The sequence below is a fragment of the Jaculus jaculus genome, chromosome 14 (genome assembly GCF_020740685.1).
Source record: "Jaculus jaculus isolate mJacJac1 chromosome 14, mJacJac1.mat.Y.cur, whole genome shotgun sequence".
Lineage (NCBI taxonomy): Eukaryota > Metazoa > Chordata > Mammalia > Rodentia > Dipodidae > Jaculus > Jaculus jaculus.
Window position 1 is genome coordinate 77,943,494 of NC_059115.1, and position 27,752 is coordinate 77,971,245.

Consider the following 27,752-nt stretch of genomic DNA (forward strand, 5'->3'; position numbering starts at 1 on the left):
AAATTTTGCTTATCAAAAGAGGATAATGACAGATCATTATGAACAATCTTTAAGTCAGAAAATTATGTAAAATAGGAAATACTCTTGAAATGCATAATTTCCAAGATTCACTTAAGAAGAAAGCTTGGATACTTTGTCTATTAAATGATTTTTTAACTTACCAGCTTTCCCATACACTCTCAAAAAAAAAAAAATCAGTTCAATATTAACTTAATGGTAAATTTTATTAAAATATCAAAGACTTAAATAATAACAATTCCACACAAATTAATTCCCAACCTTTAGGAACAGTTTCCGTGAAGCCAAACTTCACTCAATATTACAACAAAAATAAGAGCATATTACTTCTTAAAATTCAACATTAAATGTGCTGAATGCATTGATGCATTAAAAAATGTGCTAACCAATCCCAACAATATGCAAAAGTGGGACAGATGACACAGTACTTTATTCAGGAGTGAAAACCTGTTTTACTACTTTAATAAACTTCACAAAATTCATTGCATTGAGGAATTTAATTGTTATGTAATTTTTTCTTTAATTAAGCATATGTACTTGAATAAAAAAATTCCCCTTAAACTGAATAAGAATATTTATTACAAAAAATGCAATGCCTTGTGAAAGTTCATTTCTGGCTAATTCCTAAAGCATGCATTAATCTTATGTAGAGTTATCATAGAGCATCCCATCTACACTAGAAGACCAGTGGATGAAGAGTGAATTCTACATTTTATTCATTTTCTTATTACTTTTGTACTCAGTGAGTACAATCAAGTTGGTTCAATTGTTGGTCTCCCTGCCCTCCCCCCCCTGCAGGGACCCTCCTGGTTGGAGAATGTGGGTCGTGCATTGTGGGGTTATCCATCAGTTATGGTTAGGAGGTAATGTCCCTGTGCACCATGACCCAAATGTGGCTTTGACATTCTTTCCACCTTCTGTTCCCCAAATTGCCCTGAGCCTTGTTGTTCCATTTGAACAATATTCTTTTTCATCATATACATTCAAAGATATTCACGAGAGTGAACAAGAATACTGAAACTTTATTCTTGAAAGTTTCTCATAGCTAAGCAGGAAGATCATGAGGGACGCCTGTGCTCCCCGTGAACTCCTCAGAATGGAAAGAAAGAGAGAAAGGAAGGAAGAAGGAAGGAAGCAGAGAGAGAAAGAAGAAAGAAAGGAAAGGAAGAAAATAGAAAGATGAAGGAAGAAAGAAAAAGAAAGAAAGAAAAAAGAAGAAAGGAAGGAAGAAAGAAACAAAAGAAATAGAAAGGTAGCCAACAAGATAGCTTCATTGGCAATTAACCTGTATATTTTTAAAACTACATATATTTTTTTACATTTCATAGTTCTGTGAAGACTAAATGTTCTTGATATTCTTTGAATTGTATAAAGTTCACTTTCTACTAAAAATGAAAGCTATTAAACCAACATTTTTTTCCAGTTATCCCTAATGAAAGTAAAACATTATCTTCATTCAGTACTCAGAATCAGAAAATGTATATTGGCTCAGCTTCTTTTGTTAGATAACAGGGCCATTTTATAGTTTATCTAATGTTAGGAAACACAGTCACTTTTCTTTGCATAATATTTCCAATTTAAACCTTTCTTACCTATGTAATTTCATGACTAACTTGTTCTTCTTATGTCTTTCCAAACAATTACAATACTATATTGCCCCCTTTATTATATCAATAAAGACAGGTAAGGAATCCTCATTCCAGGCATGACGGAATGGTGCCATCTATCCTTTCAGGTAAGCACAGGTGATATAAAATACATAAAATTCATATTACCACTGAAAGAAGTCACTAAAAGTTTAGGGCTAAAATACTTTGGAAATCATTTGGCCTGACATAGCTCGTTACCTTAAGGAGTTTTGTTGTTGTTTCTTCAGACAGGAAGAGTGACAACAATCTTCAACAGCATTAGTGGGAAACCCCTCCTAAACATGAAGTCCCTAAGAAGTTTCTCTTGCTTGGTTCAAACTCCAAGTAAGAGGCACCGTGAAGCGCACAGGCCGAAGTCAGCACCGCAGCCACCGGCCTCAGCCTTTCGCACAGAGGCCAGCACGCTGAGTGAAAGGGAACGAGCAGGTGTGCCCCCCGAAGACCCCTTCCCCATCTGAGCTGTGACCAGAGAAGGGAGGGTGAGCCCTGCGCCCCGCTCTGCCCTGCGCCCCCGCTCTGCCCTGCGCCCCCGCTCTGCCCTGCGCCCCCGCTCTGCCCTGCGCCCCCGCTCTGCCCTGCGCCCCCGCTCTGCCCTGCGCGGTGCCAGAGGCCGCAGGCGGGCAGCTCGTGAAGACAGAGGGATGGGAGTCTGCGGTGGGGCAAGGGCAGGACGCCCAAGTTCTTTAACGCGGTGCATGCCAACCTGAGCAGACTCCCGTGTGGCTTCGGCGAAAGCAGTGAAAATCAGCACAGATAGATAATGCTCTGAGAACGGTGCCGCACTGGAGCATGCCCTTCGGGTTTCAGACTGGCCTCTGAATGGCACATCTCAGAGCAGAGGAGCCCTGGAGCCACCGTGGAAAACAAATTAGCATTCCAGCGGCGCCCCACAACTCTGCTCAAGACCTGCACTCTGAACCTAGATGTGTTTGCTGAATATAAAGAGTCGAAGGGTGACCAGAAATCTCTGTAAAATACATGCAGCGTTTTGTGGGATGCTAAGTGAATTTCAAATAATAAAATAAAATGAAATATGAAATAAAAAAAATGAAAGGAACAACTTTGATAGTAAGCAAGCTTTTTCTTTATCTTATAATGTGTGTGTGTGTGTGTGTGTGTGCGCGCGCGCTTGTGTTGTGTATTCATGGATGTGTAGAACGCATGTGTGTGTGTGGCTGCATGTGCACACGTCTGGAGACTAGAGAATGACTTCATGACATTCTGCAAAACATCTTCTTCCGAGACAGGACCTTTCATTGGCCTATAGCTTACCAATTTCTCTAGATGGACTGGTTATCAAGCACAGGGATCCTTCTGTCCATGCCTCCTCAGGAATGGGGTTCCAAGGGCCAGGCCAGGCATTTTATGTGGGTACAGGAGATCAAACTCGAGTCCTCGTCTTTATAAGGAAAGTGATTTACTGACAGAGCTCTCTCCCTGGCCCAGAGACAAAGTTTTAAAATAAATACCTGAAAGTACTCCTTCTTAATAGCTATGATGAACCGAGGTTGAGAGCTGATGCACGCTGGGGCCCAGATGACAGCGGTGGAATGTGGCCATGGACCTAGCTTCAGACGGGAGAAGTATGTGGTTTTGCAGTAGTGTTACCCTGGTGATGGTCAGCTCTTCTTGTGTGCTAGGTAGCATGTCCTCTATGTTCTCCAGTACAACTCGGGTAGTGCCTCCTGCCCGGGTGGACATTTTGATGAGTCTACAATATTATGAACTTCTGCCCACCTTAAGTGGAAGATCACATCTGTGACTTACATTAATAAGAAATGTTGGTGAGGCTGAAAGGAAGAGCAAGTGAAGGTGACCCAATGCCACAGAGAGGCAGAAAGTACTGTCCATTGGTTCCTCTCACCAAGTTCCTAGGATGGTTGTGATTCCTGTACTTTCAAATATCTACTTTAGAATCTACTTTATTTTTTTTTTTAATTGTTTGTTTCTGGAATCAAGGTCTCTCTATGTAACTCTGGCTGACCTAGGGCACGCTGTGTGTGTGTGGGGGGGGTTGTCTGTAAGATTTCCCCTCTAGACTCAAGTGCTGGAATACATAGTCTTAAGTTCAGGGCTCTGTTTGTTAGGTTTGTGGCGTCTTCGGGAATGGAGATCTTACTGAAACGTGTGTCATTTATTCAGGTGTGACAGCCTAGCTCTGATTGTCCTTTGCACTTCCTCCCGGCTGAAAGGAAGATGGGAAGTAAGCTTCCTGCTCAGGCCTGCTGTGGCTTCATGTTCATAATGGACACTCGCTGAAAACTCTGCGGAGCCGTGCTCTGCTCTTCCTGAAGCTGCTGGTGACGAGGCGCTGTGAAAGTAAATGATGCATAGTGTGTGGAACAGGCTTCTCTTGAACTCGTGATAATCCTTTACCTCTGAGTTCTGGGTGTAGTGATTGCAGGAATCCAGCACCATTGCCATCTTGCTTGAGTCAGTTGAAATGAGTAAAATTCTTAACATTCTCTTTCTTTTTCTGATACTTTTGTCAGATTCATATTGTGATGCTTATTGACAAAGATAAGAGGTGCTTCAGGGTATCTGTGGCTTATTCTGGTGGAAATATTCAAAACACAGATGGCAATGTAGGTCCGGACCCAGAGAAAGCAGTGTCTGAGGGCACAGATGTGAGCATACTATCAAAGAACGTATTGAGATTTTTGACAAAGTGAAAAAGGTCTAATATGAGTTTAGGAACATCCAAGATGTAAGTGCCTGATAAATTATTAAAGTCAAGCACTGTAATACAGAACAAGTGTTTGATGTTCTAGATATTGATAGAATAATTAATCTTTTGTTGCATGCAGACCAACAGTCCTTAAGATGATTTTTTTCTGTAAGTTATTGTGATTCAGTGGTTGTTGCAATTAGTTCATGTTACTGGCAGAAAACTTCCAACCAAGAGCAGCTTGTGGGAAGAAAGTGTTTATTTTGGCTTTACAGACTCAAGGGGAAACACCAGGATGGCAGGGGGAAATGATGGCATGAGCAGAGGGTGGACATCACCACTGGCCAACATCAGCCGGACAACAGCAGCAGGAAAGTGTGCCAAAACATTGGAAGGAGGTAGTTGGTTCTAATACCCATAATCCCATCCCCAACAATACACTGCTTCCAGGATGCTCCAATTCCCAAATTGTTACCAGCTTGAAATTTAGCCTTCAGACCACATAAGTTTATGGGGGATACTTGACTCAAACCACCACAATAGCATAACCTAACTAAAAGGAGGAGGTAGAAAATTTTGAACATAAAAATTGTTTCTCTAAACCTTAGGGACTATGTACACATAGTGGATATTTTTTGCCTCATTTTACTAATGTTCTTGAACTATTCTGGATATAAACTTGAAACATCTCACTAATATAAATATGAACTCTTTTTTTTTTCCTTTTTTTGGTGGTTTATCAAAACACAGCATTTGTAATAGCTACACAAGTAAAACTCAAGTATCCCAGAAAAGATATTTTGAGAAACAGATAATTTTGTGAACATAAAACTTAATTTTCATTTGGAATGTGAGTTATCAGTGCCTTTGCTAACTACTGTAGACTCTACCTCTCTTTCTCCTTCAAAAATTTGCCTTTCATTTATACAGCCTCAACCATACTAAATTGATCTGGACAGGATATCAGAGCCTTCTCAAATTTGGAAAGGCAATTTAAATCTCATTATTTTTGTGACAGTCTACTGAGATGCCATGATACAAAAAGTCCTAGTAATTATGTATGAATGTCAGATAGGGTCTAACCCACAGTCTATAAAGGCTACTCTAAATAGAATATATCTGTGATTTTCTGTAAATTTTATTAGGTTTTATACAATTTAACCAAGCCATCTCTACTTTTCCTGTGCTGTAATACATTTAAAAACGTGTCTTCCTTTATTTGTTGTCACTACCCTTGACACAGTTACATGTAGTGGCTCTGATTTGCCATTTGTGAATGTTATCTTAATCTCTGTCAATTGTACTTAATCTGATATGATTCTATATTGTGAAGTTCCTGAAATGTTTGATAGGAGACCACTTAGCTGAGTCCAATTTCCTAACGTAACTGTAATGACTTGAACTAACCTGCAGAGCAGAGACTCTCAGATGGAGTTTATGGTAAGAGTTGAAGTTCAGCGATTTCACTCTCTTTAAAAATATGGATGGGAAGTAAGAGGGAGAAGGAGGGAATGAATGAGAAAGGAAGGAGATGGAAAACGAAATATAAAGGTAACAGGCCAAGGACGTTTTGCATCATAAAGAACACAGAGTTTGCCCACATTTTCCACTTTAATTGTGAATTACTCTAGAATTACTTTGATATTTTTTTTAAGACAGACTCTTAATGAACATGGATACTTAGCATTTATACAGCCTCTCCATCTTCAGAGCACTTAGCTAATTAATCTTTAAAACACCCTTGTGAGAAGGGTAAGTATTATTATGCCTATTTGACATATAAAAAAGGCAGATTCACACAGAGAGGTTAAGTGCTAAGGAATCTATCTTGCAAGAAATGAAATGGCAATTTGTGGTTGAGAAATCCCAAATACAACAAGATTACACTTGTATCATTATACAATTATCACTTTATTCCCCAGGTCAAGACATCACTATTTACCCTCTTTATTGATATGGGAAAAATGATACTGGCAATAAACAGCTACAATAACTCCAACTTGTCATGGCACAAAAGTGATGATGGTTTAATAATAACACTCTAGTCATTTAGATATTATAGAGGACCTAAAACTGCTTTATTGCTTTGCCTTATCCCAGAGAAATTTAGTATCATTTTTAATTAATTAATTAAGTAATTAATTTTTTAGGAAGGGTCTCACTCTAGCCCAAGCTGACCTGGAATTCACTATGGAGTCTCAGGGTGGCCTTGAGCTCACAGCAATCCTCCTACCTCTGCCTTCTCGAGTGCTGGGATTAAAGGCATGCACCACCACGCCCGGCATCATGTTAGCAAACTCTTAAATCTGTTACAACTTTCAATGGAGAATTTTGTAATACATTTTATTTTGTTTCTTTGTCTATTTGTTTTCAAGGTAGGGTCTCACTCTAGCCCAGGCTGACCTGGAATTCACTATGGAGTCTTAGGGTGGCCACGAACTCATGGCGATCCTCCTACCTCTGCCTCCCAAGTGTTGGGATTAAACGTGTGAGCCACCATGCCCGGCATAGTATCATTTTTTTTCTCATATCAAAACCTCTAATCCATATAAACTGCTGAGAATGGGCACAAAACCCTGTAACCCACATCCTGTAAGAAGCAGCTGTCCAAGAACTGTGAGAATTTGTTAAAAACAAATATGGCTGGAGAGATGGCTTAGATGTTAAGGTGCTTGCCTGTGACACCTAAGGACCCATGTTCAGCTCTTCAGACGTCATGTAAGCCACATGCACAAGGTGACACATGCATACAAGGTGTCACATGTCTGGAGTTCGATTACAGCAGCTGGATGCCCTGGTGCACCAATTCTGTCTCTCTCTCTTTCTCTCTCTCTCAATAAAAGTGTCCAGTCTGTTGGGCTTGCCACAAACAAACAACAACAACAAAAAATCAGCCAGTTCCAGGGCCAGACACGTGACAGCCTAGTGCCGCCACCTCAGCTGTGCAGACTCACCCTAGACAAGGGTCTGCGGTGCTTCATGGACATAGACACACGCGCAACATATGCACGTCAAATAGCAACTAAGAACAATTAAAATCACCATCAATGCTCAGAACCGTAATTTGCTTAGTGTTATAATTCTCTACTTAATTGATTACCAAGCTTCAAGTATGAGATACATTACCCCTTACAGAGTATACCTGTGTCCCTGGATGAAACAGTCGCAGCACTATTTGGAAAACACATGCACACACACACACACACACACACACACACACACACACATACACAGCACAGATACAATTCTTCCAAATTTGCATGTTTCTAATATTTATCTTTCTGTCACTATCTAGAAACTTGTAAGACAACATGAGTTTATTTCCCCACGATTTCAGGTTTTTACAATCTATCTTAGACTTTACTGATTAATAGCTCACATAGTAAGGGGTGATAACTCTATCTCAAGTCAATGATTTGCTTTTTACAACCTAATACTTAAATTCATGCAGGTTTTGGCATTACTGGATACTAATTCTTTGTAAAGCTCCTCTCACTCTGCATGGCTATCACTATCCAAGACCCACTCTTCTCATTCTCTGACTGGATCCATTTGTTTATAATTTCAAGAATTATAATATGATTCTATTATAAATTTTGTATGCATTTTATTTTATTTACTAACAAGAGAGAAAGAGGAAGAAAGAAAAGAAGGAAGGAAAGAAGGAAGGGAGGAAGACAGAGAGAAAGAAAGAAAGACAGAAGAAGAAAGGAAGGAAGGAAAGGAAGGAAGGGAGGAAGGAAGGAAGGAAGGAAGGAAGGAAGGAAGGAAGGAAGGAAGGAAGGAAGGAAGGAAGGAAGGAAGGAAGGAAGGAAGAAATGGCATGTGCCAGGGCCTCTAGCCACTACAAATGAATTCCAGGTGCATGCACTATCACACACATCTGGGTCCTTAGGCTCCCCAGAGAAGCACTTTAACCCTTAAACCATCTCTGTAGCTCTCATCAAGTTCTGCCAACTGGACTCTGAAACTAGTTTGTTCACTGATTTTGTAAGCTCCAGTATTTTAGTGCAGCATCTATCTAAAACTACTGTCTTATGAAAATAAAAGTAGTAACACTTAGTGGTTAAGAAGGAAAATGGTGGTTCAACTTCTTGATGTGAACCCTGGCAGCCTCATTAGATTTAAGTTGAAAATGAGCCCAATGCTTGAATTTTCCTTACTGTGGTATTCTCAACTGAAAATGTTTATTATCAGTTTCACTGATTTAAAAATGATTAAGCTGTGGGTGTTTCTTTTTTTGTTTGTTTGTTTTGTTTTTAAATTGTATTTTGGTTTCATATTACTGATCATTCCTTGATAGATTAATATTTTATCAACTACAGGATCTATAAATGAAAAATATTTGGCACTCTATGTAACTTTTATTCCCTATTCATATACTTCTTTTTAAAAATTTATTTATTTGACAGAGAGAAAGAGGGAGAGGCAGAATGGGGCACACCAGGGTCTTCAGCCACTGCAGACAAACTCCAGATGCATGTGCCCCCTTGTGCATCTGGCTAACGTGGGTCCTGGGGAATTGAACTTGGGTCCTTTGGCTTTGCAGGCAAATGCCTTAATGCTAAGCCATCCCTCCAGCCCCAGGTTGCCCTCTATTCTCTTGTTATGGGACAGGAGCAAGTTAGGCTTTTGAGGGTTTTTTTTTTTTTTTTTTTTTTTTTTTAGATAATTGGCTATGAACTAGCCCAGGAATAATGGAGACGAGCTGGCCTGCTTTGGGAAGAACCTACTTCTGATCCAGTCTCCTCCAACATGTGTCAGCAACAAACCTTCAGCAGAAGTTCCTGTCTGTGCATCCGAAGTGCTACAATTAAGAGCATGCTCCACTATGCCTGGCCCCAGCTTTGACATGTTGTTTACTGTATCCTTCTGTTTCATGGTTGTTATAAGCAAGCAATTGTCAGTTCATTGAGAAATATTTTCAGGGGCTGGAGAGATGGCTTAGTGGTTAAGTGCTTGCCCGTGAAGCCTAAGGACCCCTGGTTGGAGGCTCGGTTCCCCAGGACCCACATAAACCAGATGTGCAAGGTGGCGCATACATCTGGAGTTCATCTGCAGTGGCCCTGGCACACCCATGCTCTCTCTCTCTCAAATAAATAAATAAAAATAAAGAACAACAACAAAAAAGAAACGTTTTCAGCCCCCTCAAGTGAAATTCTCATGATCACAATTAAATGAAAAATAAAAATAGAAAAGATACTATGCTCTACTTGTTTGAATGAACATATATTCTTTTGAACAATAATAACCATACAACATATTTGTAGCTTGAACTGAACACTTAAAAAGTCACCATAACTGGAACTTGTTGGGCAAGAGAGATTGCTCAGGGGGTAAGATGACTTCCTGCAAAGTCTAGCACCCATGTTTGACTCTCCAGGTCCCTTGTATGCCAGATGCACAAGGTGACACCCAATTGCACAAGGTGGCACACACATCTGTGGTTCGATTGAGGCGGCTGGAGGCCCTGTCATGGCAATTCTCCCTCTCTCTTTCATTCTCTCTCTCAATAAAAAAAACCAAAACAACTTTAATTTAAAAAAAAAGTCATGTTTGATTCCACTACTACATATGCAGAAGTAAAACATAGCTGAGGTTCATGTGGGCATTATTTCTGGAGCACTCACATAGTCTCATTTATCACTTAAAATAATCTTTCATTTAACTCTCTCTTCAAGTATTAATTAGTCCTAAATAACAGAGAACTGAGGGAAAAAATGATCTCATTTAGTAAGAACTAATTAAATTTCCAAGCAATAAATTTATCGAGTGCATTTGGTTTAAGATTAGATGTATTTGAAAGAACAAATTTTTCAGATATTTTTCATGCACTGAATATGTGTATAATTAATTACATAAAATGTAATGCAATAATAATCATAAATTTCTCTGAGTACTAGTCTAACAGCACTGGATATCTGCCCAAATTGTAAGCCTTTACAGTCATTTGTTTATTTATTTTCTGTGATGGTTTATGCTAATAGAAGTATATATAAAGTCTGAATGTATTATATAATCCCAAATCATTCTATTAAACTACATTATATAATTTTTTTATAAAAGTAAATTTATGCCTATTCTGAATCAATTTCCTATAAATATACTGGATTTAGTATCAATCTTCATTATGATTATGACTGCATATATTAACAAAATGGGATTTTCTGGTAAAATATTTTTAAATAGCAAATGAAAAAGCTAGTAGTGTTTGGAATAAATAGAATTTAATAAAGATGAAGAAAACTATTTAAGTATAAATCTAGACACCATGTCAGTGAACATTGTAAATACCATTACATCAAGAACTTGGTAGAGATAAATTGTAAATTTGACTCAACTCTTCACAATACAGGAATATGTTAGCCAATATATATTATAATATTTATAATATTATATATAATATAATATTTTATGAACAATATGTACAAGAGAAAGCATCAGATAAATGTTTGCAAAGTTACACCTTAACAAATACGCACGTCTCAGACAATAGGGAGGGTGGAGCGGGAGGAGAGGGTGGGTGTGGGGGGCACAAAAGTGGACCCAAGTGGCAGTGGTGCCATAAAATTCTATATTCTGAAAGACAGACTAAAAGGTTGAACCTTCATCAGGTCCTTAGAGGGAACACCTGAATCACAGGGCCCTGGAGAGTGTATGATGAAGACTAACCTTAATCTTCTCCCGTTTCTCTCCTTCTCTACCTCTGCTCTCTCTTCTCTCTTTCCCTTTCATATTACTTTTCTTTTTCTTCCTTCTTTTCTCTTGGTTCTGGCCTAGAATCAGCATGCAGTTAACATCCACAATGAGCTGTTGATCACAGAGACCTACAAGGTTTCCCAAAAGAAAACAGCTTTCTGTCAGAGTACATGAAGACCCACCAAAGGTTTGTGGTAAGATCTTACTGCCAAAGACACCATGTGCTGTTGGTATGGAACCTGGAGTGACGTGGACGGAACCTGAAGAGAGATTCAGCCCATCGCAAAGATGAAACCATAGAGTGATTGGGGAAATGAGCAAGAGTGCTGCTTTCTTGGTGAACCTGGTACCAGCACAAGGGTGAAGGAAATAGACACCGAAAACAATCAACTCCTGCCAAACCAGATATCCACAGACTCAGAGGCTCCCAAGACCTCATTGCGGGAGACAGCAACCATGCCCCTTCAGAATCATGAGGAATCGAGTGTTGAAGAGCTGCATGACACAGTTCCAGCCCAGCTGTCTCTTCCTTGGAGTCCAATGTGGCCCCTCTATTGAAACATCTTTGGCTCTCTGTGCTACAAATATCTATGGTTTTCTGTTTAATGTTTGTCTTTTTCTGTCTTTCACTTGGTGAGCCAATCAATCTCTAAGTTTGCTTTTCCAGCAAAAGATGATGTTAGTGAAGTGTTTGTCAGTGTATCTGAAAGAAGCTCTGGCATAGAATTGGTAAAACAAGAAAATCGGTCAGAAATAATTGTTCTCCTTAAGGCCTTAAAGAAAGTCAGGCATGGAGTACTGGACATTGATGAGGAAACAGTGAGCCTCCCGGAACAGTGTAAGAATTGTTCTATGACTAATTGTTCTGAATGCTGGCATTTGCAGCAAACCATGACTCTTTACCAAGAATCCTTACAGGAAGAACAACCAAGGTCAGAAAGAGTTCAATGGGGGAACAAAGTGTAAGTGCTGAAGGATGTAGAAAGGGGAATTCAAAAGAAATGGTTGGGGGATGAATGGGTTTATTGGGTCAATGGTGGAAACTCCCATTTTGTGGTTGTTTGCTCTCTCACCTTTCATGTAGTAATTGAAAGTGGGAGCTCATGAAACCGCAAGTGCTTGACCACACATGCATGGCGAAAGTGTGAAAATAGTTAACCATTGTAGGGGCCTGACGCCTGCACTTGAGGGAAATAATTATGGGATTGTTTGATGTAAAGAAAGAGCAAAAATTTTCTATAAATTCTGTGGAACTGTACCTTTCTTGAAGTTTGCTCTTGCATGACGTGATCAGAAAATAAAAGACTGAGGTTAAGAGCTGTGTCAGCAGAGAGAGAGAGAGAGAGAGAGAGAGAGAGAGAGAGAGAGAGAGAGATTGAGAGAAACTCAGCTGCCTTCAGCATTAGCCTGTCATCCTGCAGCAGAACTTGACTTCTAGTCATTATTGCGCGGCTCCCTTTCACACCTCTCTTCAGGGACCCTCCTTCAAGCCAGGGCTGGAGGCTGCCACCTCATCACTGAAGTAGGCCTAAAAGGAACTCAACATGGCTCTGGGAAATTTATGGAAGAGGGTCAGAAAGATTGTTAGAGCCGCAAGTTGGGATATTATGCACAATCATTGCCTCTTCCCCATAACTGATGGCTACTCCCGCAATGTGTGACCCACAGTCCCCAAAGAGGAGTCTCTTCGGAGGGGAGAGGACTGCAGCAGGATAACGATGGCACCAATATGGCTGTAAACACAGTGTGTACATAACTAACAAAAAAATTTAAAAAAATATGCATGTCTCTAAGGCAGATGCAATGGTACGATTCTGAATGGTGGGCAAGTGCAGTTGTGAAGAAACCTTCAGCTTCCTCTAGGAAGGAGGCCGTGTCAGAAGTGGAGAGAGGAGAAGAAATGTTTGGCTGAGAGTCACAAGACCAGATATGGGAGGCAGGCCTGGCTGTCGCCCTGGGCTTGATGGGCACTCCACTCTTCGTGTGCTGGCTATCACTTATTTGCCCACAAGAAATGGAGTTCACTTGTTCTACTGTGTGAATCCTTCTCTCTTGTGGGCATAAAACCTGATACCACTGCCAAGTTAGGGATCAGAAGAAATTTGGGAGGAGTCATCTTCCATAACAGACAAAAGTCATAAAAATAGAAAAGGGGCCATAAGGAGGGAAAAGGAGGTCTTGAGCAAGGTAATGTGACAATGGAATACATGTGACATGAAAGTGGCCAGAAAGTGACCACATGTGGAAGAGCTAAAAGGAGGTCAGGTGATGTGGGAGAGACCAGGATGAGGATGGGAGTGTTAAGCAAAGCAGATCAGGTTAAAAATGACCTAATACTTTGTATGCTAATTTGAAAATTAAAAAAAAATAAGATAACACATGGAAAACGAACATATGCAGTTTATGTTCCAAAACAATAAAGCTAGCTAGTAATTAAAAACATAGAGTTTTTTTGCTTTGCGTTTTTTCACTGACAAACTGCATACTTTCTTAGGCTTTAGTGTTTCGCTGGAGAAATCCCAGTGAAAGCTGAAATTGTTCGGGATGAATCTTTTTACATGAAGAGGCAAAACCAATAAAAATAAGTAAGTAAGCTTAGTATTGCCCCAGCCCTGACTTCGTGGACTCCAAAGTGCTTTCTATCACATATCATCACCCCTTTGCTATTTTAGGATGTTTCCAATATTTCAAATAGAAACATATTCTCCTAAAGAAAATATTACATGGAAACAGTGGTGGGATGATGCCTGATTTGAGTGCGCGATTTCTGAACTATTCATTTTTTTGCTCTTTATGTACTTATTTTCTGAAGAACAGCTCATGAGGAAGCTGTGCTTTCCCGATCATCATTTGAGTATCTTCCTGTCGTTGTAGAGCATTCCCCCACAATGTCCACACCGTGCCACCTACGGACACCACACCCACGGCCGCTGTGCCTTCCGCCAGTGCTTGCCTGGGTGCTCTTCGGGGTACGCGGTGAGACAGGGCTCTCTCAAGCTGCGGCTGCCTCGCTCGGTCAGCAAGCTTCAGCGATTCCACGGGCTGCGCCTTCTACTGCTGGGATTGCAGCCACGCGTGGGCATGCCCCCAGCTTTCTGCCTAAGTTCTGAGGAGTTGAGCAACTGAGTGGTCTCAGGCACTCCCAAGTCTAGCTGAAGCAGCAACTTCTCTTAGCTTCTGAGCAATCTCCCCAGCCTTCAATCTACATGTCAGTGCAATAGTCTTTTTTTTTTTTTTTTCCATGAACAAAGAGTGCATAAACCAAGGGAAAAATTGTATTCCTTAGGAAAATGTTCTATAAAGAAGAGGAGGATGTGGGTTCAAAAATGGAACTATCTCAAGAATAATTAGCATATAGGATAGAAAAGAGGAAGCCTCATATGAGGAAATAATAAAATAATTATATGCATGGACTTGAAACTTTTGAGCTTCCAAAGGACATATGGAATTCATATTAGGATTGTGAAAGGTTTTCTATAAATAAAACAGTCATTAGCTTTGAACTATCAACAGCCTCAGTGAAAGGGAGTTCATTACAAATAGAATAATCAGCAAGAGTTAGGCTAGTAAAGACAGGGACATCGTTTACGTTACAGAACTGAGGTTTTAATTCACACATTTACATTTATGAAATTGGGATTTTTTAAAATATTTTCCCCTGAAGCATATATTTAAGTGTCATAAGTTTCATGAATTGGTTATAATAAATAAAGTTTTAAAAATTATTTCTATAATATCCCATTGAACAGTTCAATTAGATGATTGTCTTCAAGTGTATATATCAAATATAGGTAAAACTAGCTAAAAATAATTAACTAGATAACAAGAAACTGAACAGGAATAAAAATAATAGTGATGAAAAAGAAATATATTTCATAAACATTTTGGGGTATTGAACAAGAGAATTATCTTGAATATTAATGTTTATGAATTAATTATTAATTACATATTTAATTACCAGTATCATACTGTATATGATTTAGTAAGAAAACATTTTTATGTGCTTGAAACATTTCTGTTTACATGTAATTTAGATGCACAAAAACTGTGTAAATAGATTCGTGATAATATTTCTACAAGTGAAAAGGAATAATAAATTCTATTAATTAAACTTAGCTTAACTTCTTAAATAAATCAAGTGAAAGGAAATATGTTCCTTGTAAGATAATTTAATTGAATTCTATTTGCATATATAATGTATATATGTGTGTGTGTGTGTGTGTATCTTTCTAAATGTAGATATACGAATTTAACCTAAGTATTATTTAAACAGAACAGACTAATTACATTGGTTTTAATAATTCGACAATTAGTATCAAGTATCTTTCTGGTACTAGAAACAAACAGTATTTTTTGTTTTGTGAAAGGGTCTTGCTCTGGTCCAGGCTGACAGGGAATTCATTCTGTAGTCTCAGGCTGGCCTCAAACTTGCAGTGACCCTCCTACCTATACTTCCAGAGTGCTGGGATTAAAGGCATGCACTGCCACACTCAGCTACTTTTTTGCTTTAATGAATTTGTCAATATTTGTTCACTGTCACTTAATTTGTAGTTTGCAATGATGTTATACTTAAAATTAAGACAAAGAAATATAGGATATGTTTTTTTTGAAATGACATGTTGCTTCTCGGAAGTCAGTCTATAAAACTGAGTTACAGTTTTAAAAGTCTAGTTTTACAATTTCAGGAAAATTTTGATAGCATCACTAGTCAACACATGAACCCACATATTCTACTTTTTTTAGATTATACATAGTTTTTGTGCTTTGTTATGTACATACTCAGTGTAAATAGCACATGTTGATACCATCATTAGCCTTCTCCTTGTTATTCCCCTCCAAAAGGACCCTCCTTGTTGGGGATTGTGGCTCATGCATTGTGGGGGTAGCCATCAGTTATGAGGCTCTGTGCATGATGTCTCTGTGCATGATGTCCCAACTTGTGGTTCTAACAATCTATCTGCCACGTCTTCCACGAATTTCCTAGAGCCATGTTGGGTTCCTTTTAGGTCTATTTCAGTGATGAGGACTTGGTAGCCTCTGTCTGTCTGGATATCTGGTTTGGTAGGAGTTGATTGTTCTCTGTGTCTATCTCCTTCACCCTTGTGCTTATGCCAGGTTCACCAAGAAAGCAGCACTCTTGCTCATTTCCCCAATCACTCTGTGGTTTCAGCTGGGTCTCTGATGAGGTGTGATGGGCTCCTTAGGTTCTGCATCCATCTGAAAAAGAGAAGCAAGTTCTCCAATGGAGAGTGAAGTCAGCACTGAATAAATGAGATACCCATTATAATTTTTGAGGGAATTTAATAGTTGTAGGCCCTCTTGTAGCCCAAGATTGGTGGGAGCTTGTTATTGGAGAGTGGACTATTTTCACTGTTTTTTTTTTTTTTTTTCTTGGTTTTGGTTCTGTCTTGTTTCCCAGTTCCAGATATATGTTCCATTCCACTGAACAGATCCATTAGCCAATTCAAGAGCACTTGGTTACCCACTATGGCTGTGTGCCACTATTGCACTTGGCTGAACATCACATCAGGTTGTTTGAATCCACATATTCTCATGAGCATGCACACAGATGAACACACACACAACAAACTATGATAAAGCATTAACAAGTGGTGAATGCAAATTATTTTTTATAGATTTTAAGTTTGTTGGCCCTTCAACTTTTTTTCTCAAGTTTGAAAAAATTCTAAGAATACATTTAACAAAAATAAAGCCTAAATTAATTATAAATATGCAATCAAGCCATATTGTATTCTTCTCTAATCTATTCATAGTAGTGTTTATTTTCCAAATTTACCATCAGAGAGTTATAATTCTCAGATTGTATACCTGTCCTGTGGCTGCGTTTACTCTGGATTTTCAAAAACGTGGTTTTCATAAATAAAAATAATACCTTATGTCTTTTACTCTCACTAAAACTGGAACTGAGTAAAGGATCCATCTCATGAATAAAGTTCAGCTTTAGTATTGCAACCTTTAGACTTAAAAATTATTGGATGGATGGAGGGATGGCTTAGCAGTTATGGCATCTGCCTGCAAAGCTAAAGGACCCAGATTCAATTCACCAGGACCCACATTAGCCAGATGCACAAGGAAGCCCACGTGTCTGGAGTTCATTTACAGTTGCTGGAGGCCCTGGCATGCCCATTCTCTCACACTCTCTCTCTCCCTCTTTCTCTGTCAAATAAATAAATAAATAAATAAATAAATAAATAAATAAATAAATAAATATTTCTGGAATATTTCAGCTAATCACAAATAAACTGAAAAAGACAAGCTTTATAATGCCCATTTGAAATGGCTATTATAAAGATCACTAGGTCTCAGACAAACCACAAATTTGCTAGCATTTAAAAGAGTCAGAAACACATTTTCTACGTAGGGAAGTTTTACATTCCTTTCCTAGCTGTACTTGTCATGGACTTTGGTAGCTACACTACTTGCTGTCACTAACAGAAAGAGGTCACACATCATTTTCCTATCGTCGTAAAATCAATGATTTTGAAAAAGCAAACATAATGTTGTTGTGTAACAAACACTAAAGCGTGTTGATTGATATTATCAGTCTCAACTTTTTACTTAAAAAAAAAAAGATTCAAACACATATGTGCTAGAGAGATGGATTAATCTTTAAAGCACTTGCTTGTGAAGCCTAAGGACCCAAGTTCAATTCCCTAGTGCCTTTATAAGCCAGGCACACAGGGTAGCGTAAGCATCTGGAGTTTGTTTCCATATCTGGAGGCCCTGGCATGCCCATTCTCTCTATATATGCCTCTCTCTAATAAATAAATAAAGTATTTAAAATAAAAACCCTTGTCTACAAAATATATTTTCACATATTTTCATTGTGTTAATTGGAATGCTAAGAAGAATACTTATTAAAATCAGGTTGGGTGGAATTTTCAGATTTGGTTGAAAAATTAATAAATGTGCAACAAAATTTACTTTTAGAATTTTTTTTTAAACATGTGGGTGTCACTGAATTTCAGCTAGCTATAGGAGACAGGACATGAGGACACTCAACACCTACCCAAGCAGAGAGCCAGAGTCTCCTAGGAGCTCATCACTGAAGCACACTTTTAAAAATCACCCACCACAGCTCAGGGAATTTTGAAGAAAAGGGGCAGAAAGATTATAAGAGCCATAGGTTGAGACATCATGCCCACAGGCGTTCCCTCCCCCTCTTTTTAATTTAAAGCAACGGACTGCTGCTCCCACAATGAATAAACCACATATTCATAGGGAATTCTTGCAGTTCCACTAAGGACAAGCCACAGTGGAATGGGGTCAGAGATAAGGGAAAGAAGGTATTGACACATGATGGATCCATAGAAAATATGTTGTTAATGATAATAATGATAAATACAAAATTATTTTTCATCATTCTTCAGTAGTGATATTTAAGAATTTTGTTGTGAACCAGATTCAATTATTCCCATTATGCATAAAATTGTAGTAGTAGAATTATTTTATTTGATTATTTTATCCACCTAAATTACTATATATATATATATATATATATATATATATATATATATATATATATGAATAAATTCATTGGCCATTGGTATTCAAAAACATGTGATGATTCATGCTCTTATTTTACTACTATTTCTCTTTCTTTTTTTCTTCCTTCTTTTCTCCCTTTCTTCCGTTCTTTCTTTCTTTCTTTCTTTCTTTCTTTCTTTCTTTCTTTCTTTCTTTCTTTCTTTTGTATTTTTGGTTTTCCAAAGTAGGGTCTCACTCTAGCTCAGGCTGACCTAGAATTCACTATGTAGTCTCAGGGTGGCCTTGAGCTCTCGGAGGTCCTCCTACCTCTGCCTCCTGAATGCTGGGATTAAAGACATATTCCACCATGCCCAGCTTTCTACTGTTATTTCTTATGTTTGTCCACATAGTTGTTCCTCTATTAAAGTGATCATTGGTGAAAAAATATATAATGACATTCACCTCTATCATAATTTTTGCAGTATATACGCACAGAAAACAATAATATCCTCTTTATAACACTATGGTATTTTTCGTATTTTCAAAGTCCAGGTACTGTGGTATTATAAATTTATCAATAGTTGCTCATCTCATATTTATTAGAATTTAATGGTCACAAAATAAATATATGTATTAGCACTGAACAGCACTTTAGAGTTGACAAAATTCAGTATATCATAAGACATTGTTTTGTATAATGTAGGATTCCAATTTGACAAGACTACAGCTGTCTTCTTCTTATCCACTGTATTGCTTGTCAGGTGATCTGGCAAGCATTGACATATCATATATTAAATACATTGTCTAAGCAACATTTTGACAATGCTAGTCAACACACATGAACACACAGGTACTTATGAGAATGCACAGTAATGCACACACACAAACAATTGTAATAAAACATTAACAAATGGTAAATGTATAAATCTATATATTTTTAGCTTACATGTCTTTCAACTCTTCAGGTTTGAAAATTTTCCAAAATATATTTAATGAAAGTAAGACATTCATATATATCTATACCTTTGCTATGATATTCAACTGAGTATTTGTACCAGGACCTGTCACTCAAGCAAGCTCTTCTCCAGTATGTGTCATGTTAACACTTCCTGAGAAAGCCTGGGATGTATTCAGGTAGCTAACACCAATTAGCCTAATTTAGCATACTTACTCTGTCTCTTTTCTCAGAGTGTAGAAATAACTTGCATTGCTTCTGACCATTGATCTTTAATATATTATACTCTGAATAACCTTGTAGCTGTTAATTTTTTCCTTTGGTTTTCAGCAGTGTCTGGTTTGGGTGGCAGTTCCCATACATAACTGGCTCAACAACCAGGTGACAGAAGGAAACATGCAGAGGAAGTCCAAGGCCGGAAATCAATCTCTATGGTCCACATGCTGGATGTAAGATACCTCCAACATCATGAGTAACTGGATACCTCTAAATTACTGCAGACTTTGCAGCTGTTATTTGATGAATTTTGTCTAACTCAACTACAGTAATGAAGGGCTACACACTGTTGGTAGAGAAATGGTCATGGTTGGAGAAGCCATTGGTTACAACTGACAATAGAAGTGAAAGAAGTGGCTACAGGGGGAATTATAGTTATAAAACCAAAAGTTAATTTTCACTTTAACTACAGGAAATGATGACAAAATATTAGTATTATCACAAACCAAAAAGTGCTTAGGAAATATTTACCTAAAACCAACAAATTACAAGGAATTCCTTCCCTTGTTGACTAAATTATAATAGGACTGAGGGACACAATAACAGATAAAGGGAATTTGCCGGGGGCACAAGGAAAACCTTCTGTCTTACTGCTGATCAAGAAAGATAGATCTCTGTCTCCAAATCCCCGATAAACTGCTGTCTGCACAATTCTGGATTTGCCCATCTTTCTGTCATTGTGGAGTGGCCCTTGCACAGTGGGCTTGCTTACTTTATCAATAAAATAGCATATGTTCTGTGCTATATGGATTCCAGACAGTCAATATTATATGGGCATCTGCATTCTTTTTAGTGGCAAGTGCAAGAAAATAGTTGAATTTGAAACAGAAAATCCTAAAACTTTTTCACAGATATATGTTCCAAGATTGGATAGATGACTTTCTGGAAGATATACAAATTTTAGTTTGATAATGTAACTGTTTGTGTGGTTTTAATAATCCATTTGCTATGGAAATGCATATGCTATAAGTTTTGTTTTATAGACTACTAAAACTTGCATAAAAATCTAAAATGAGAATAATTTATGTGCACATATATATTTATATACAGCTTTGTAATAAGGTATTTGCCTGTTATAGAACCTTGTATGTGTGTATGTCTGTCCGTCTGTCTGTCTTTCTCTCTCTCTCCCTCCATGTGTGTGTGTAAGAGAGGGAAAAGTGTATTGTTTCCTACGTTTGTCAGATGCAGCAATGAGGACAGACAGTGCAGGGAAGCATTATGAACAACAGAAATGTTTTATATTTTAATGGAGGAATATGTGCCCAAGGGTGTATATTATGTAAAGACATCAACAGTTTGGAATTCATTTGCATGTAATTCATGACCAAATACTGCTAACTTTTTAAGTGTGTTATTATCTCTACCCCCTATTCCAAGCTAAATAAATGAGTATGATGTGATAGATAGATGAGAATATATCATGTGCTATCTAGCAGGTTTTCAGGTTCATGGCAAATAAGAGATGTTCTAAATTCCCTTTAAAAGTAGAATGGTATGCTCACATAATTTTGACAAAGTTTGCTTGATAGTAATCAATGAAGAGATCACTGTTTGCACAAAGTATAAGACAGGAAGAAAACATCCAGAAATTAGTTAAAGGGTATTTAACACTGAAGTAAATGAAATGCAATTAAGCAAATTAATAGGTTTGTTGATGGCTAGTTTCTGATAAGTAGATGTTTTCTTACAGTTTGTTAAAAGTAAGAGAATGATAGGTGAGTGGACTGAAGTTGCTGCATCTTGTGGAGGATGGAAAAAGAGAACTAACTTGTAAGAATCACAAGTAGGTAAGATGAAATAAACTAGCCTCCTATTGCATTGTCCTGACAGTATACAAGTTTCATTGTTGAAGTGATGTCATAGACTGAAGATGCTGAAATGTCTTCTTCCTAAAATGTAGAAACGTCTCCTTAATACACGACTGCATTTTGCAAAGCAATTGGTAATGTTCACACATAAGAGAGCTGTACAGCAAGGAGATTTCACGAGTCATGCGCCTGCACAACACTTACCACACTTCACAACCGGCATGCCTGAAAAGTAATGCCCAAAAGCACAGCGAAAAAGCACTATTGCCTGATTACATGGTTGCTTGAGAGGAGGTTATAATTACAGAATTTTTTCAAGGGTACAAACTCAATGAATAGTGGGATGTGAAAAAAATCCCCAGAAAGGAAAGTGAAAAATATTAAAACATAAAGAAAATCTATATTAAACTGGGAATGTGAAGGACTGAGGAAGAGATGGGGGATGACAATAAGAAATGAATGTACAAAGACATGAGAAAATAAAGTAGAAATTAATGAATGTATTCTACTCTCCATCAGTTTAAGATTCAAATTTCTCAAAGACAGGTTGTCAATTGATACTTCAAAGAACATAAAATTCTTTGCAATAAAAAAGATTTAGAACATGGGGACACGCCTTTAATCCCAGACCTAGGGAGGCAGAGGTAGGAGGATCACCATGAGTTTGAGGCCACCCTGAGACTACATGATGAATTTCAGGTCAGCCTGAGCTACCTTGAAAATAAATAAATAAATAAATAAATAAATAAATAAATAAATAAATAAATAAAAAGAGAGAGACAGAGAAAATGTCAGTTGCTGACTGTGCAATGGATGTTCAGGGGGACACGTGGTTTTTATAAATATCTTCCATACTAGAAACCTGCTGTCCACAGAACTCAGCAACGTGGAAAGTGCTTCACGTAAATCTGATGGACCTACCTTTCACTTGCAAAGTGAGCATGTTAAAACCAGAGGCTGTTCAGATTAATGAGATGTTCTATTACCCACCTTGACGAGAATGCCAGCAGTGATTTTAGAGGCAGAAATATCCCAAGCGTTTTGGCCATATTCCATGTTGTGATTGGCCAGGTAGAATGCACTGCCTACTGCTGCCTTTCCCCGTGTTCTTGGTAATCTCAGCTCGCTTGCAGTCATCACGGAACATTGGAGCACAGGGATGCCTGTGCTTTGGGCCCGTGGACTCTTCTGAGCACATCTCAGCTGCTTTCTTTGAACAACCTCACACGACAACCTCAAACGTGAAGAAAGAAAAGGGCCTGTACTGAGTTTGCTTTTCATGTGCCAAGTCTTGCGGAGCTTGCTGAAGGTGAAGGCAGAGCTAACTTTGAATTTTAAGAACATTTAAAGCCGGCCATGGTGGCGACACCTTTAATCCCAGCACAAGGGGCTGAAAGGTAACTTTGCTGACGTCCGGGTCTCTGTGGTTGGTTGTTCTGATTTGACACAGAGCCGTTTACCTTTCCTGTAATAGGAATCTGCGGGAAAACTAGAATTGCAGAAGTAGGAGGTGTGCCTTACTTAATGCCTATTGCAAACAAGGAAAACATTTATGATCTAAATAAGAGTGCGAAGGAAGTGAAGCTGCCTGGAGCTTTCCTTCTGGGAGCAGGAGCAGGGCCCTTGCAGACTCTTGGGTTCAATTCTGAGTTCCTGCCACTTGTGCAGACAGAAAGGGGAGTCACGCTCCCGCGAATGGAAGTGACTTTGCTCGTGTTGACCCTGAAGATTGCGGGCGCACGCTGGAGAGACGCAGCCAGAAATACCGAGATTTGGGATGTGCAATACTAGCTAATCTTTCTGTCAGTGAGGGCCAAGCTGGCAAGGTCATTGAGGTAAAAGCAAAGGGAGAACTGGACAACTTAACTCCGTGCCTTGTATGAGACAGACTCTGGAAAGGCATTCTGAAAACCAGCATGGAGGGATGGGAGGCACCTCCATAGTTCAAAAGGGAAGGGTCAAGGCTCCCATTAAAGCAGGTGACTTTTCTTCCTGTGCACTGAGCTCGGATGCAGCGGTGAGGGCCTGCACGTCTGTCAGATGACAGCTCCTCGGACTTGTTACTGTGCTGCTCTCCAGGGACCCCGGGTTTGATATGGAGAACACTCCTTTCTCCAGTCACCACGGAGAAGGTGATGCCATCGTTATGACACAAGCCCAGACACTGTGGAAGACCTGGGATACTTCTCACCTGCCCAGCTTCTCTATTGCATTGATCAGCCAAGGGACACCCATTTGTTTGGGAGAGATTAAAGCCCGTGATGCTTGCTTCAAGAAAAAAAGAAAAGAAACATTCAGAACATATGCCAAAACATCTCAACATAAATCTATTACAAATGTATAAATGAGCCAGGCATGGTGGTGCTCACCTTCAGTCCAGCACTAAGCAGGGTGAGGTAAGAGGATCACTGTGAATTTTAGGCCAAACTGAGACTATCTAATGATTTCCAGGTCAGCGTGGGATAAAGCGAGACACTACCTCAAAAACAAAGCAAGAATAAGAAAAAGAAATTCATAAATGAAATATGAATTATAATAAAATCCTTTAGAGTCATTAAGTAAAAATAACATTGAAAAGTATATTATGGTTCATATTGTGAAAATCGTCTATGCCACATAGGATGAAATCAGCTGTAGGTGGCTTTATTGAGTGACTGAAATGGGCAAACGTTCACATACTGAAGAACCTTGAGAGGGCCTGAAAAGAGTGAGATAAAGGCCTTAGAAGATCTAGATTTTCTTGTAAAGAATTCAAGTCAGCAGAGTTTCATTATAATTTGGATGCTCTTTGTAATCAGAGAGCTTGTGGTTCTGTTAACAATTTTAGCTACAAGAAAAGAAGAATAAAGAGAGGAAAATGGTGTTGAGTATACAGAAGCAACTCATATTAGCAAACATGTTGCTGTATGTGTTTTTTGACATATGCTGATTTTCATTAGAAATTAATGGCTTCCTTCCACTTGACCTATAAAAATAGAATTTTCATATGGCTCCAACTGATATGTTTTGATATATTTATACAAAAGAATGCTATTTATTTGTGAAACAGAAAAAAAAACCTAGTTTCAAAAATATATCAATGGGGGCAAAGTAAGCTATTGATGACTATACTGCAATATTGATATATAAATTTGAATGTTCTAGTAAGTCACTTATGAAGTTATATCATATCTGTTACAAAGATTAAAGATATTCATGAAAAGATACAGGATTAGTATATCTGAGTAAATATGAATTAACAAGTGCAGTTTGGTGTGTAAATAATTACTTTTGGAGGGGTCACAAAATATGTTAATAATCATTTTCCATTCCAATATTTCTCCTTATTTCCTAAACCCTTCTCCTTCCCTCTCCCTCCCTCCCTCTTTATCTATTATCTAGCTAGCTGTCATCTATCTATTTATCCAGCTATCATCAACATCTATCTATTTTTTATTAAGTAGCAAAGTCACTAATGTTACCCAGTATTACTGGTAAAGTATAGTAAGTGTGACTTCATTGTAGGTTTTCTAAGAAAGTTTTCTTTTTTTTTTCCTAATAGAATGAATCAGGATTACTACTTTGACCTCTCTTGCCCTTCAGGCTAAATGAGAATTGACAAATAGAGCTTGGGAAGCTATATTGAAACTGAAGGAAGGACTAGGGTAATTGCATGGACTATAACCCTACCATAATTGAGTAGGTAAAATTATTCCAGCAACTATTCTCTTTCAGACAAGTTCTCGTTAAGAATATATTTCTAAATCAAAGCTAATTATGCTTTCTGTTCCTGGAACCTAAACTATTTCCTAACCTATGCATTATTAAATCTTTGTTAAGACTTGGTTGTTGACTGAAAGTATGCAATGGCTGCCAGTTTATGTCCATGCTATTCAAGGAAGGAGTAAGGAATGTCTGTAAAGTACCGCCAAAAGAAGCCCGGCTCCCAGAGAGGGTAGAGTTTGACACTTCCATATGCTCTCCAATTTAGAGTGTACATCTTCAAACCCCAATATCATAGCTTGTTGTTTTTCATCAAAAATGCTTTAGCAAAATTATTTTTAAAATGTGCAGAAATTATGAAAATACATGAAATTGTGTGGCTTTGAAATAAGATCATGTTAATTATGCATTTATTAAGTATTGAACTTCTAAAAACCACATCCTGCTAAATGAGTTTTGGAATAATATTCTTTTATACTCAGCAACATTCTATAACTATGAAAAATTTTCTTAATTATTTCAATTTTAAGTATATAATCAGAGGCAAACATTACATGCATGGATGAAATAATTAGCAGTGATAGGAACATTGTTGGGCCTATTGTTTATAGTTAGAAATGATGGAGTTTATAATGTGTACCAGAATGTCTAGAAAGTGGCCAAAGTCTGAGACAATAATGAGCTAATATCACGTTTTTTGGACATGTGTTGGTTTAATCATAGAAAAAAAAAAAACAAAACAGAATTTGAACTTTCTTCCTTGTCAGTACCATCACAGTCATCAGATAGCATCTTCCCATTAGAGCATAATGGATGCTGGCCACCCCAGTGCAGCCAGAGAGGAATGAAATTAGGTCGGAACTTGTCCATACACCATTGTTGTCTTTTAGAAAGTAGGAACCAGGCACTTTTGTAAGATATCACATTAGCAGAAAAAGTGAGCAATTTCAAGAGGAGTTCATTCATCTCTTGAAAGAAGTAAGAAAATTGAGGGAAATGTTTTGCCTTTCATTCTACCAGATTATTCTCTAAGAAGTACAGAATGAATACACAGTATTGAAAACTTCCATGCACAGTCTTACTGAGCAGATAATCAAGCTGGCATGGTTTACAAGCAGAACTTTCTCCCATTTTAATCAGAGGTAGAGAATACAGATATTATGATGGATTTAGAATAATTCTTATTGTTAATACATTTTTTAATTTTGTGTGTTAGTCATAATATTTTTAGATGGAATTTATTTAAGCAAAATAACTTGTCTATCATTTAGCTAAGTCATTTAAGCTTATAGCTCCTGAAACCTCAACCCCAAAATAAAGGCAAGAGTCCTGAGTAAAAATAATGTAATTCCTCTGAAAATTTGGTCAACAATGATAGCATCAAAATGTTAAAAAGAAAAAAAAAAGTTCTGAGTTCTGTTGTTTTAAACTCAGAAACAGCCAAAATCTTCCATCAACAAAGTATTAGAAAGCTCATAGCATTTTCATTTACCCTAATCTGACTGGCTATTGTCTCTCGGACCTACTACAACCTTGATAAATACACCATATATCTTGGGCAGTAAAGGGAGCAAAATGGGGCTGCAATTCTTACAAAGCTTCATCCCCCCAAAGTCATCATGGATACTGTATGCCACTTCCTTGAAGACCACATTCTAAAAGCTTGCATTTATTTGACTTAGTGGTAAAAGTTTCTGGAACAAGGAACACCAATTTATAAAATGACTTAATATCATTTTTGCCTAGGGCAATGGATAACTGTTGAAAATAAACAATATGCCAACTCATAAAAGAAAAACTGATGAAGAAACTCAATAACCACGGGAACCAGGAAATGCTCTGATTTATTCTCAGAATGTATAACATAAACCTTTACTATAACAAGGCAAGAAAATCAAATGGAGAAAAACAATTGTGATTAGAGCAAAAGGTAATAAATTCATAATACAAAATCAATGATAAAAATCATAAAATAGGGCTGGAGAGATGGCTTAGCAGTTAAGTGCTTGCCTTTGAAGCCTAAGGACCCCGGTTCGAGGCTCGGTTCCCCAGATCCCATGTTAGCCAGATGCATAAGAGGGCGCACACGTCTGGAGTTCGTTTCCGGGGCTGGAAGCTCTGGCGCGCCCATTCTCTCTCTCTCCCTCTATCTGTCTTTCTCTCTGTGTCTGTCGTTCTCAAATAAATAAAAAAATAAAATAAAAAAAATCATAAAATAACAATTTTATTGTCTTAAAAATAATAAAATTTAAACTTAAGGTAAGATTTCCTAAGATGAATGGGAAAATTTAAATAAACAAAATTGGTTACAGGATGTTTCTCCAATATTACTAAGGCAAAGAAATTATGAGAATAACATGAACAGTGGTATGCCAAAATGTAGATAACCCAGGTGTAGTTGACAAATTCTTAAATCATACCTATGCAAAGTGACAAGAGCAGATATAAATTTAAGTGTACTTGATAATTAAAATAGATTTAGTTAT

General features: G+C 37.9%; 1 pseudogene; it reads left to right on the forward strand.

Moving 5' to 3' along the window:
* Positions 1-3,773: 3,773 nt before the first annotated feature.
* Positions 3,774-23,817, forward strand: LOC101617275 (annotated as a pseudogene).
* The last annotated feature ends 3,935 nt before the right edge of the window (positions 23,818-27,752 follow it).